Below are 12,950 nucleotides of genomic sequence, written 5' to 3'. Positions count from 1 at the left end.
GACTGAGCCCACGCACCGCAACTACTGAAGCTTGCGTTCCGCAACCAGAGAAGTCACCGCACTGAGAAGACTGCATACCGCAGCTAGAGAGTAGCCCGCGCTCAGCAACAAAGGCCCAGGGTAGCCAAAAACTAAAGAGATGAGAGGCCGTTATTTGGGAGGTGAGCCCAGGAAAACACTGGTAAGGGAGGGGAGAAGTGAGACAAAGAAGGGAAGGCAGTCAGTGAATGATGGACGATGCTACCAAGCTCAGCACCTCTCCAGGGCATTCAGAGAGCCCAGGCATCTCAGGCAGCCGGAGTGTTCATCCATCAGCTCCTGTTTGTCGGTCACTGGCTGAGGGTGCTCCCTGTGGTGCTGAATTCCTGCCCCTTCAAGCTGCCATGTGGCCGCTGTCAACAGCCAGAGAAAGTCCTCAGATGAAGAACCATAGGTGCAGCTGGAGTCGGACTTGAGTCTGCTGCAGTGTGAAGGCCAGGCGATGTGGGCAGGCCACCATCTGACCGAAATGGGCTCTCACATATGCCAGGCTCTGTAGCATCTGTTTAGAGGGCACTGCCGAGTGTATTTAAGAACCAGGATGCAGAGCCTTGGAACCCCTAGCCAGGTGATGTCTTGAGACTCAGAGCCTGGCGCTAGCTCCTGTGGGAATGGGCTCAGCTAAGGGGTCTTTGTGGGTGTCACCCAGGCACATGGCCTGCTATAAATGTGGGGGTTGAACATCTCTGTCTCCTCTGGAGCTGATTCTCACCAGAGGCCTCTGTCAAGGGTTGGCAAGTATTTTGTAAAGCGCTAAACATGTTAGGATTGAAGGGCCATCTGTTCTATTTGAACAATTCAATTCTTCCAATGTAGAAAACCTCTGCAGCCATAGCCAATTATGTAAGGAGTCCTGAGATCACCAGAATGAGTTGGTGATCCTCGTTAGAAGTGTGTACCAGCCGCCTTGGGAGCAGATCCTCCAGCCCCAGTCAAGCCTTCAGAGCTGCTGTGAACCAGAACCACCCAGCTTGGCTGCCTTGGATTCCTGATCCACAGAACCTGATACAATGTTAAGCTGCTAACTTTTAGAGTAACTTGCTGCACAGAGTGTGTATGTGCCCATTAACTCATTTCTGTCTGACTCTTTGTGACTCCATGGACTAGAGTCCACCAGGCTCCTCTGACCATGGGATTTTCCAGGCAAGAATACTGGAGTGGGTTGCTATGGCCTCCTCCAGGGGATCTTCTCCACTCAGGGATCAAACCTTCATCTCCTGTGTCTCCTGCATTGGCAGGCAGATTCTTCACCACTGAACCACCAGGGAAGAACTTGCTGTACAGCAGTAGATGACAAACACATGCACAGAGGAAAGAAGCAGACTTTCTGCCAATTCTTGGGAGTGAAATTTGATGGGGGCATAACTGAAATGAAGAGAAAAATGGGAGAACTTGGCCCTAGATATGTTCCTTGAGATGCATTCATCCTCTACCCACTGTGTCCTGGGAGGCTGATCTGTAAGGACTGACTCCATCACTGCTGTCTGGAGGGGCTCAGTCCGTAAGGAGCCTGGGCAGAATATCAGAGTAGGGGAGGGAGGTCGTTTCTCCTTGGCTGTGAAGAAGAGCCGTGATTTTTCTCTGGGACTCGTTCACCCTCCCCACCCCCAACCTCCAGGCCCAAGGTTGGTAACAGCTGCATGGCTTGTTACTGACCACTCCTGTGGTTCCTCTACCCTCACCCGCAGCTCTGAAATGAGCTCTTCTGGAAAGAAATCCTCACCGAAGGATCCCAACCTAAGCGAGACACCTGTTACCTATCGGGACCCCATGGACAGATGCAGAGGAGTAAGCCGCTACTGGGCTCTGACCTCAGCATCAAGAGCCTCACCCGGCTGGCAGCTCTCTGGGACAGTGCAGGGAGGGATCTGGGAATTGGTCCAAACTCTGCTGACAGGTGGGAATGAAACAGGAATGGCCTTAACATCTGTCAGCACTATGTCACCACCCCATTTGGATAAGCAAATATATTTAAATTTACATTTAATTGTAGGATAATTGCTTTACAATATTGTGTTGGTTTCTACCATACAATAGTGTGAATCAGTCATACATACACATATGTCCCCATCCCTCTTGAACCCCCTTCTCACCTCTCAGCCCATCCCATCCCTCTAGGTTGTCACAAAGCACGGGGTTGAGTGCCCTGTGTTATTCAGCAACTTCCCACTAGCTATCTATTTTAAATATGGTAATACATACATTTCAATGCTATTCTTCTCAATTCTTCCCACCCTCAATTTCCCCCGCTGTGTGCACAAGTCTGTTCTCTATGTCTGCATCTCTATTTCTACACTGCAAATGGGTTCATCAGCACCATTCTTCTAGATTCAATAAATAGGCACTAATATACAATTTTTTTTCTGACTTCACTCTATATAACAGGCTCTAATTTCATCCACCTCACTAGAGCAGACTCATATTCAATCCTTTTGATGGCTGAGTAATATTCCACCCTATATATGTACCGCAACTTCTTTATCCATTCATCTGAGAGTTAGCAGAACTGCAGCATTTCCTGGAGGGGAGAATGCTTCCCTTTTCTTGGTTTGTTTTCTCTTTTACAATCACCTAGGATAGTGGTCCTGGAGCTGGGGGAGCTGGAGAAGTTTGTCCTTTATCCACGAGTGCGTCTGACCAGCTCCCAGCTCCCGTTGACCCCTGTTCTTGAGTGTTGAGATCAGGGGAGCCCTGCTTGCCCTGCTGTTTGACCCAGCGCCCAAGGAATGGCCAGGTTGATATCAGGAGCAGTGGTGGTCAGGATTCCTATAGAGGTAGATGGACATGTAGGTTGTGATAAGCAATATTTTAAGCTGTGCCAAGAGCCCCTAACAGTGGGATATGCCCTAAGAGTAGTGTATGGCACAGCCAACTGCAAGGAAAGAGCAGCTCTTAGGACAAAGCCCAGGCAAGGTTCAGGTCACAGAGCCTTGAGAACCCCAGCCAAGTAGGATCCTGAGACTCTAGGGAGCTTGGACTCAGCACCTGTGGGGATGGGCTTCTCTCAGTCCAGACGGCATCTTGGGGATTTCTAATCACCCAGGCACTCCCCTAGCTGCCTTCCTGCCTGGAACTGGGCAAAAGAAGCAGGCAATATGGCCTTGCCTGTCCAGACGTCATCTCAAGGAGACAAGGAACAGGGCAGTCAAGTGGCTGCAGCTGGGGCCAGGTGGGGACGGATGCAAACGGGTCTGGGGTCTAGTTTCACACAGCTCAGCCTCCAGCCTGGCACTCACAGCTGGAGGAAGGCAGGCAGAGCACCTCTAGAGGAATCCTGACCACCACTGCTCCTGATATCAGCTTGGCCATTCCTTGGCCTCTGGGTCAGACAGCAGGGCAAGCAGGGCTCCCCTGCTCTCAACACTCAAGAGCAGGAGTCAACGGGAGCTGGGAGCTGGTCAGAAGCACTCGTGGGTAAAGGACAAACTTCTCTAGCTCCCCCAGCTCCAAGGACCACCATCCTAGAAAACCAACCAAAAGAAGGGAAGCGTTCTCCCCGCCAGGAAGTGCTGCAGTTCCGCTCTCAATTAATTACCGATGTTTATCTAATTACCTAGTTCCTTAACACTGTAATCTATAATCTGTAATCTGTAATCACTAGCTCTCTGTCCAAGAAGGATTCCCATGGGCCTCAGTCCTGCTGTCTCAGTCTGAGTCTGGCTGTTTCTGGAAGGAGGGAAGATGGGAAGGCAGCAGAAGAGGCTACGAGCTTGATTCTGGCCCATCCCTTCAAAGCCAACTTCAAGTAGCACCTTGATTCAGATCTATGTCAGGAGGAACTGAGGGGACCCACGACAAAACCCCACTCTCTTGTGAAAGCAGCAGGGACCCCACCTGCACCCTCCCCGGGGATTCAGGAGGTGTCCTCTTGGCTTCCATAGCCTGGAGCCAGAACAGAATTGGCAAAGAGCAGCCTCCTGGGAAAGAGTCTTAGAGCGGGGATCTGGGTGGTACATCTGCATATCAAGGAGGGACTTGAGGCCATGTCTTTCCAGGGAAGTTTGTGCCCAGTGACAGCAGGTATCGGTATAATGCCCTGGTCGTTTTGGCCCCAAACTGATGGGCTCCAGTGTGCCCTGCTGGGTGGCTACAGGCTTTACGTTGGCTTCACAGCTCTTCCTCTGCCCCACCCTGCTTCCTTTCTTTTCTTCTTAGTTGCTGATCCCTAACAAAGTTGCACGCATTATGGAGAAACGATATACAGAGGAGATAGATATTCATAGTCCATCCTTGAAGGAGCTCCATCTATGGTAGATGGGATCCAGAGCAGGATTCAAAAGGCTATTTAAATGAAGGGAGATCTAGATGAAATGCAGAATCATTCAAACAGGCCATGGAGGTGGGGTGGGGCGGGGGGTGGTGGTTAGGGAAAAGTGGTATAGCAGCGAAAATTGTGACTCTGCCCTTAAGTTCACTTCAGTCGAACAGTTCCCTGTCTTTAGCCCGAGGTGCACAGGTCATCCCCACCACCCCTCCAGACTGAGAACAGCCTGCCCCACCTGCTGTGCTCCCAAGGACAAAGGACATTTGCCTCCGTGGGCCATCAGCCAGCTCCCTTCACTGGGACCCCAACCCGACTCAGACGGGTCCTCAGAAGCCTCCTGCTCTCTCAGGGAGGATGCGTCACTGAACTGCTTAATCACTTCACTCAGAGCTGCATCATTTAACATCATTGCGGCAGTTTCCTCGACAGCATACAGGGGCGTAGCACACAGGGCTGACATCCACGCACACCCCTGGAGACAGTGTCAGCCACGTGTAGGTTCCCACACAGCTGGTGGGGACCAGACGATGGGGACGGGATGCGGAGGTGAGCCCACCTTCCAATTGCTACGCACATCCTCTGACTGCCTGGGCTCCCTCAGATCAAAGGGCACCAAGCTCACTTTAACTCCACACTTTAAGGGGAGGAATAGAGTAGTAAGAACACAGGAATGGGAGGTGAGTATCAATTATTGGCTACTTGTGGGTTATTCTGTGTTTACCCCAAAGTGATATTCTGCTTTGCTGTGCCTGTGGGTGGCTAGCCTGTGGGGACTGTGACACCCGTCTTGCTTGATGCTACAGGTTGAAATGGAGTTTGGGATGCAAGGTCTTACTAGGTATCAACACCTGTGAGAGGGAGGGAAGGAAGCTGGACTAAAACAGAAATCAAATTGTAATGCACACCCAGTGACCTCTGGCCAGCCTTACAGGGACCTCTGAAGTCTTGCTTAGCTATGCCATCCTCACAGGGCACATTGAACAGGACTTTCTACCTCGCTGAGTCACTGGCTAGGGGCTGCTGCGGGTCAGCATGACCTTGAATGATGGCTGTCTGCTCCTGGGCAGCAAGATAGGCCTTGAAAGGGAACACATCTCTGTCTCCCATACCTTCCATCTGACGTTCAGTGCTTTCAGCCCATGGAAGGCACCTACAGAGGAGGGCCAGAGTGGGAGGAATGAGGCTGCAGAGTTTATTCCCCAGGCTTCCTAATGCACCATCATCTCTGGAGGGACCGAATCCCTCTACCAAAAGCCACAGCTCTTATTGGGCTGTTGGGGCCACTATGAGGAAAGCAAGAGAGACTCCATCTTGAAGCCTGTCATCCATCTTAAAGACAGGATGTGAACTGGGCCTGAACTCTGCCCAAGAACGAGCAAACCATTGCTAACAAAAACCAGGTCTCCTGGAGACTTCCCTCCCTAGAGATGACAAATGGAGACTGGAGTCGAGGTCAGGCTCCCCCTGTTGGGTTAACCATGGAGACATCCCCTCGTCATGTATAATCATTGTTCCCCACTTTAACCTTAATTGCTTGTTCTACTTGCCAGCACCTGCTTGGTGTAAAACTCAAACATATACATCAAAGACGTTGCTAACGCATAACCAGTCATGTAGTGAGGGGTATAAAACTCAGCCTCTCAGAAACATCAGGGTCCCTGTTGGGAACTGATTCTCCTTGAAGCCGCTGGCGTGATAAACTGTACTCACCGTCTTGAGTGTCTTCCAAGGTTTGAGTTGTGACTCTGGATTCCACAACAGGGCTACCTTGGACTAGGTTCCAGTAACAACCTCCTCTCCACACCCCACCAGGCGCTGTGGTGGTTACAGTTCTCTGTCTATACACCCTTGCTGTTTCCCTATTATTTTGTTAGTTTCCTCAACCCTTCCTCTCTTTAAAAGAGATCCCTTTATGACCACTCTGTAGTTACATTCATGTAGGATGCCATTTCCTTCCTGCCAGGATCTGACTGGACCAGTAATCCAGGGATTCTCTTCATGCTGGTTCTCCTGTCCCATGTTCCTTTGTAACATCTAAGATACTATACTATCCTATAGTATACCTCTCTATATAATATACCTCTGTAGTATAGTACCTCTATATATAGTACATAGCATACTATACCTCTGGAGATAGGAGATAGATGGACCCCAGGCTGAGCAGCTGCAACCTGTCTCCTGACACTTTGAGATAAATATTAGCAGAAGCATTGGGCTCTGATTGGATAAAAGACAAAGCACCCACATTTTTCCCATTCTTGTGGTCAAGGGGATTTCCTAGCCCACACACGCACAGGGAAGGCCCTCAGTCTAGGGAAGGGGACCAAGGGAGAGACAGACACCAGTCAGCTGCCCAGAAACCCTCAAGCTGGAGTCCGTCTTGGCTGAGGGATGCACACGCCCACCAGGAAGGACCCTGGGTCAGGTCAAATACAGCCACAAGCAGGCTGACTGGCCAGAGACAGCCTGGAAGCCTGCCTCCGTTAAGTGATCTAAGCCGCCCAAGTTGGGCGCAGCTCGCTGTGTTCACCCCTGTGCTCCTCTACACGTACTTTGCTTCTAGTAAATGCTTTGTCTATTTCATAATCTTGGTCTCTGATTTTTTATTTTTTTCCAAAGAAGACAAGGATTGAGGTTCTGCTTCTATTCGACTTGTAACTGGGAAGGGTTAATCTTGAATTTATCCCGATCTGCTTCTGCGACTTTAACCCTCACCTTGCCACTTTCGTTGTTGTAGGCAGGAGTAATGGCCTGCCTCAGAGAGATTACTTGAGCCACCCACCTGTGAAGGACTGTAAGGAAGTGAAACTAACACGTCCCCCTGCCTGTGGCTTGCCATTCTAGGGGACATTTGTGAGGACTGAATAGTCTTTGTTTCCTCACGCCCCCTACCCTCCCCGCATCTCTGATCCATAGAAGTGCCTGGCAACCAGGCCCCGACAACAGGGTTATTTTGAGGCGCTAGCCTGCCATCTTCTTGGTCAGTCAGCTCCTGAATAAAGTGCTTCGGCTCAGATTCATTGTCCTCTCTTGCAGCTAGCAGAGCGAGCCTGGACTTGGTAACAGTCTTGCCCCCTACCCCTTACTCCAAACCAGTTTTTTAATCTCAATAATCTACATGCTGCTGTTTGTAGAGTTAAAAAACAAAAAAAGGCAACCCATACTTTAGATCTCAGTTACGGTTCCTAGAAAGAGATCCTGAGATGAAGACGGGGTACAAGTGATTCACTAAGAAAAGGTTACAAAGGGGATCGAAAAGAGTCTGGGAAGCAGAAAAGGGAGGGAATCAGAGTAGGTATATGACTCAGGCAAGGTCCCACATAAGACAGCAGCAGCCTGACCCCACGAGGGAGCTCGAACAGGAACTGTGCCTCCAAGTTTGATGGATATGGATCACCTTTGCCCTAGGGGGGAACAGCCATTGACTAGGGATTGCCCTAGGAAAGCAAACTCCAAGTTGCTGAGGGTCTCTTCCTGTAGATGAGGTAGTATCAGGCTTGAGGGCAGCCCTCCAAAAAAGTTAGTAGAGGTACAGACTATTGGAGGCAAAGGCTCAAAGCCAGGGAGAGATGGACAGAAATGGTGAAAATGGGTTGGAGTGACATGAACAAGATGGCAGAAGAGAAAGCACCAGTTTTTCATCCCCCCCTCCGTGGAAACAGTGAATAATAAGCAGGCCAAAGGAGCTTTACAAGAACCCTAGAACCAAGTTAAACTGCAGCAACCAACCTAACCAAGAAAAAGCTGCAGTCGTAACAGTAGAAAACTATCTGGGATTTTTGTTTGCAGTACTCTACCCTCTTTGTGGTCAGTCGGGAGGAAGCTGCCCAACTCCTGGGTCATACCCCAGGAAGGAAGGGAAAGAGTAGAACTTGCTTGCAATGTTCTGGTTTATCTGAGGGCTGCTTGAAGGATGGCTTCTGTCTCACTCGACTTGGAGCTCTGATGGAAAGGGCAGAATAGTCTGAGTATCAGGTTAGAGGCCCCTGAAACCAGTGGCAGTTACCACAAGGTGAGAGCTGCTGGGGGACTGCAGACACATGGGCTCCTGGGGGCAGGAGATTATGGGCAAAGGACTACAATAGAACATGAGGAGTCCCTTTGCAGGTGAGGTTTTCAGAGATCTGAAAACTTTTAAAGGCAACTGTGCATATAGAGAACTGAAGCACACATAGGAAGATGCATCACCAAAGAAGGTTTGAGAGAAACCTGAGCTGTTATATTGGACTGATAAGCAAAGTTTTTCTTACATATAACTCTGTAAAGACTGGGAGAAGTGTTTTTTCAAATGCCCAATTTCCAAGAAACAATTACAATGCATATGAAAAACAGGGAAACATGACCCATTTAAAGGAACAAAATAAATCTCTAAAAATTGACCCTAAAGAAAAACAGTCCTCTGAATTATCTGAATTACTTGAGGAAGACTTCAAAAACTCATCTTAAATATGTTCATGGGCTAAGTAATAATACACAACTAAACTAAATCAGGAAAATGATCTATGAACAAAATTAGAATATCAGAGATAGAAACTATCCAAAAACTATGGAAAAAAAGTTCTAGAGGTGAATTAGTGACTGAGGTGAAAATTATACTAGAGATTCAACAGCCGATTGAATAGGCACAAGAATCAAAGAACTTGAGTGATTTGAAGTTATTCTTTTGTTTCTCAGAGTCAAAAAAGAAAAGTGGCTGTTTCACAGTAGCAGAAACCCACTGTGAAACCTGAGGGCCTTATGGAACAATATCAAATGGGCCAGTATATGCATTATGGGACTCCCCGAAAAGAAAAGAATCAGAGAGCTTATCTGTAGTACTACGACCCTAAAACTTCCCAAGTTTGAGGAAAGAAATGGATATACAGTTACAGGAAGTTCAAACTCCAAGTAGGATAAAAAGGCACACACTGAGATGTTATCAAACTGCCCAAAGAATCTGAAAACAGCAAGACAAAAACAACTCATCACATAAAGAGAGCACCCATAGACTATCAGATTTTTCTGCAGAAAACTTACAGACCAGAAGGCAACAAGATAAAGTGCTGAGAGAAAAAATTGTCAGAATACTCTATCTGGCAAATCTGTCTTCAACAATGAGGAATAAATTCTTTCAGATAAAGAAGAGCTGAGGGAATTCATGACCACTAGACTGTCCTTGTGGAAACAGTTGAAGGAGTCCTTCAGGCCTAAAAGAAAGGACGGTAGACAGTAACTCGAAGTCACCTGAAAATATAGAGTTCTCTGATAAAGGTAAATGTATGGACAAGTATAAAAGCCTGTATTATATAAATTTCATAACTCTTAAGTTTTAAAAGACAAATAGGAAAGTTAAATGTTTGGTACCCAATATTTAATGATGTCATTGTGATATATTAAGTATGGGATACTCAAGTAGCTCTGGTCAATCTATGACAAAGGGGGAAAAATGCAGGAAAAAAAATGGAGAAAAGACAGTCTCTTGCAAAAGAGATGCTGGGAAAACTGGAGAGCTACATAAAAGAATAATAAGAGAAAATTTCTTCACACCTTATAAACACAAAATGAATTAAAGATCTAAATGTAAGACCTGAACCCATAAAACTAGGAGAGAATACAGCAGAACACTGACATAAATCATAGGAATATTTTTGGGGGGTCTAAGACAAAAGAAATAAAAGCAAAACAAACAAATAGGACCCAAATAACTTGAAAACATTGAATAGAGGAAACCATTAACAAAAAAGACAACCTATTGTACGGGAGACAATAATTGCAAATGATATGAACAATAAGGGGAGGCCTTGCAAATAGCTGTGAAAAGAAGAGAAGCGAAAAGCAAAGGAGAAAAGGAAAGATATAAACATCTGAATGCAGAGTTCCAAAGAATAGCAAGAAGAGATAAGAAATCTCAGTGATCAATGCAAAGAAATAGAGGAAAACAACAGAATGGGAAAGACTAGGGATCTCTTCAAGAAAATCAGAGATACCAAAGAACATTTCATGCAAAGATGAGCTTGATAAAGGACAGAAATGGTATGGACCTAACAGAAGCAGAAGATATTCAGAAGAGATGGCAAGAATACACAGAAGAACTGTACAAAAAAGATCTTCACGACCCAGATAATCACAATGGTGTGATCACTCACCTAGAGCCAGACATCCTGGAATGTGAAGTCAAGTGGGCCTTAGAAAGCATCACTACAAACAAAGCTAGTGGAGGTGATGGAATTCCAGTTGAGCTATTTTCAAATCCTGAAAGATGATGCTGTGAAAGCGCTCCACTCAATATGCCAGCAAATTGGGAAAACTCAGCAGTGGCCACAGGACTGGAAAAGGTCAGTTTTCATTCCAATCCCAAAGAAAGGTAATGCCAAAGAATGTTCAAACTACTGCACAATTGCACTCATCTCACACGCTAGTAAAGTAATGCTCAAAATTCTCCAAGCCAGGCTTCAGCAATATGTGAACCGTGAAATTCCTGATGTTCAAGCTGGTTTTAGAAAAGGCAGAGGAACCAGAGACCAAATTGCCAACATCCACTGGATCATGGAAAAAGCAAGAGAGTTCCAGAAAAACATCTGTTTCTGCTTTATTGACTATGCCAAAGCCTTTGACTGTGTGGATCACAATAAACTGTGGAAGATTCCGAAAGAGATGGGAATACCACACCACCTGACCTGCCTCTTGAGAAACCTGTATGCAGGTCAGGAAGCAACAGTTAGAACTGGACATGGAACAACAGACTGGTTCCAAAAGGAAAAGGAGTACGTCAAGGCTGTATATTGTCACCCTGCTTATTTAACTTATATGCAGAGTACATCATGAGAAACGCTAGACTGGAAGAAACGCAAGCTGGAATCAAGATTGCTGGGAGAAATATCAATAACCTCAGATATGCAGATGACACCACCCTTATGGCAGAAAGTGAAGAGGAACTCAAAAGCCTCTTGATGAAAATGAAAGTGGAGAGTGAAAAAGTTGGCTTAAAACTCAACTATCAGAAAACGAAGATCATGGCATCCAGTCCCACCACTTCATGGAAAATAGATGGGGAAACAGTGGAAACAGTGTCAGACTTTATTTTTCTGGGCTCCAAAATCACTACAGATGGTGACTGCAGCCATGAAATTAAAAGACGCTTACTACTTGGAAGGAAAGTTATGACCAACCTAGATAGCATATTCAAAAGCAGAGACGTTACTTTGCCAACAAAGTTTCGTCTAGTCAAGGCTATGGTTTTTCCAGTGGTCATGTATGGATGTGAAAGTTGGACTGTGAAGAAGGCTGAGCGCCGAAGAGTTGATGCTTTTGAACTGTGGTGTTGGAGAAGACTCTTGAGAGTCCCTTGGACTGCAAGGAGATCCAACCAGTCCATTCTGAAGGAGATCAGCCCTGGGATTTCTTTGGAAGGAATGATGCTAAAGCTGAAACTCCAGTACTTTGGCCACCTCATGCGAAGAGTTGACTCATTGGAAAAGACTCTGATGCTGGGAGGGATTGGGGGCAGGAGGAGAAGGGGACGACAGAGGATGAGATGGCTGGATGGCATCACTGACTCGATGGACGTGGGTTTGAGTGAACTCCGGGAGTTGGTGATGGACAGGGAGGCCTGGAGTGCTGCGATTCATGGGGTCACAAAGAGTCGGACACGACTGAGCGACTGACCTGAACTGAACTGATACTATCACTTCATGTAGAATCTAAAATTTAAAAATGAAAAAAGAAAACAGAAATAGATTCAGATAGAGAACAAACTTACCACTGATGAGAGAAAAGGAGGACCAGATAAGGTAGGGGATTCAGAGATACAAACTACCGTGTAAAAAATAGATCAACAAGGGTATGTTGTGGAGCACAGGGGGAAAATAGCCATTGGTTTGTACAATTTTAAGTAAAGTATAATTAGGTCCCATTTGTATATTTTTGCTTTTATTTCCAATATTCTGGGAGGTGGGTCATAGAGGATCCTGCTGTGATGTATGTCGGAGAGTGTTTTGCCAAAACCACTATGAGGTACCATTTCATGCCAGTCAGAATGGCTGCGATCCAAAAGTCTACAAGCAATAAATGTTGGAGAGGGTGTGGAGAAAAGGGAACTCTCTTACACTGTTGGTGGGAATGCAAACTAGTACAGCCACTATGGAGAACAGTGTGGAGATTCCTTAAAAAACTGGAAATAGAACTGCCTTATGATCCAGCAATCCCACTGCTGGGCATACACACTGAGGAAACCAGAAGGGAAAGAGACACGTGTACCCCAATGTTCATCGCAGCACTGTTTATAATAGCCAGGACATGGAAGCAACCTAGATGTCCATCAGCAGATGAATGGATAAGAAAGCTATGGTACATATACACAATGGAGTATTACTCAGCCATTAAAAAGAATACATTTGAATCAGTTCTAATGAGATGGATGAAACTGGAGACTATTATACAGAGTGAAGTAAGCCAGAAAGAAAAACACCAATACAGTATACTAACGCATATATATGGAATTTAGAAAGATGGTAACAATAACCCTGTGTACGAGACAGCAAAAGAGACACTGATGTATAGATCAGTCTTATGGACTCTGTGGGAGAGGGAGAGGGTGGGGAGATTTGGGAGAATGGCATTGAAACATGTATAATATCATGTATGAAACGAGTCGCCAGTCCAGGTTCAA

Source organism: Bison bison, unplaced genomic scaffold, assembly GCF_000754665.1.
Source record: "Bison bison bison isolate TAMUID 2011002044 unplaced genomic scaffold, Bison_UMD1.0 scf7180017864487, whole genome shotgun sequence".
Taxonomy (NCBI): Eukaryota; Metazoa; Chordata; class Mammalia; order Artiodactyla; family Bovidae; genus Bison; species Bison bison.
This window is presented reverse-complemented; position numbering follows the sequence as displayed.